The following is a 1,090-nucleotide window of genomic DNA, read 5'->3' on the forward strand; positions in this document are numbered from 1 at the left end:
ATGCCGATAGTTGGGTTGATTATGCCGATAGTTGGGTTGATTATGCCGATAGTTGGGTTGATTATGACGAAAGTTGGGTTGATTATGACGAAAGTTGGGTTGATTATAGAGATACGAATTCTGGGGAAAGTAATTTTGCCTGGGATATTGCCAATGAGATCTAAAGCGATGGTCCATGGTAGCTCAAAAACTAAATAAATATGGTAAAAGTACTTAAAAAGCACAAAAAATACTTAAAGGGTAAAAAGTACCTAAAACGGCAAATTTTTATTTGAGAAGACAAAAAAGTGGAAAAAAATATATAACAACTTACATCAAATATCTTACAAAAATTAACAAAAAATGGGGGGCTCCTCGAAATATACGATCCGGATTTCGCTATATTAGCTTCTTCAGATTAATTTATTTATGACCTATAATAATCTTAGCAGAAAATAAAATTGCCACTTTCTTTTTATTGCTAAGGATTAGCGCAGTCGGAAGCCAGTTGAATTGGTGCCTGCTAGGCCATTAAGTGCTGTGGGTTAGAATCCCGCTCTGTATTCTGTATTCAGTGTTTGCTAGAGACAGCCCGCTGTTTGCTTTTATTCCCTCGGCCTAACTAACACCAATAACCAAAACTGTTGTGTGTATCTTGCAGATAGAGTTCTATTAATGGTACAGAAAAAATTCGAACAGGTTCATGTATCAAAAATTCACTACTCTATATGAGTGTATGTTAAATTATTGTAAGTGAAAATTGAAATAAAAAAGTTATTTTTTTAAGTGTTAAAAGATTACTTAATCAGATTAATCTGTTTATGATCCAAACTACTTCACACCTGCATGTCAAAAGTTCATATGGATAGCTTTCCTATCATATTATATAACCTGTTATAACACCTGTCAATCATTTTAATCCCCACAATCTACAGATTTTTATCACATTTTTTATAAAATTTAACACTTTTATGCCTATTTTCACAAATTCAATTTTGTATTAAACCACCCATGTCACATATCGTTGAAAAGAGAAAATTGAGTAGATCTTGAATATACAAACCATATTGCTAGGAGTTAATTACATTGTAAGTTAGAACCCTCAGTCGAA

This window comes from Lottia gigantea (genome assembly GCF_000327385.1).
Source record: "Lottia gigantea unplaced genomic scaffold LOTGIsca_93, whole genome shotgun sequence".
In the NCBI taxonomy this organism is placed as follows: domain Eukaryota; kingdom Metazoa; phylum Mollusca; class Gastropoda; family Lottiidae; genus Lottia; species Lottia gigantea.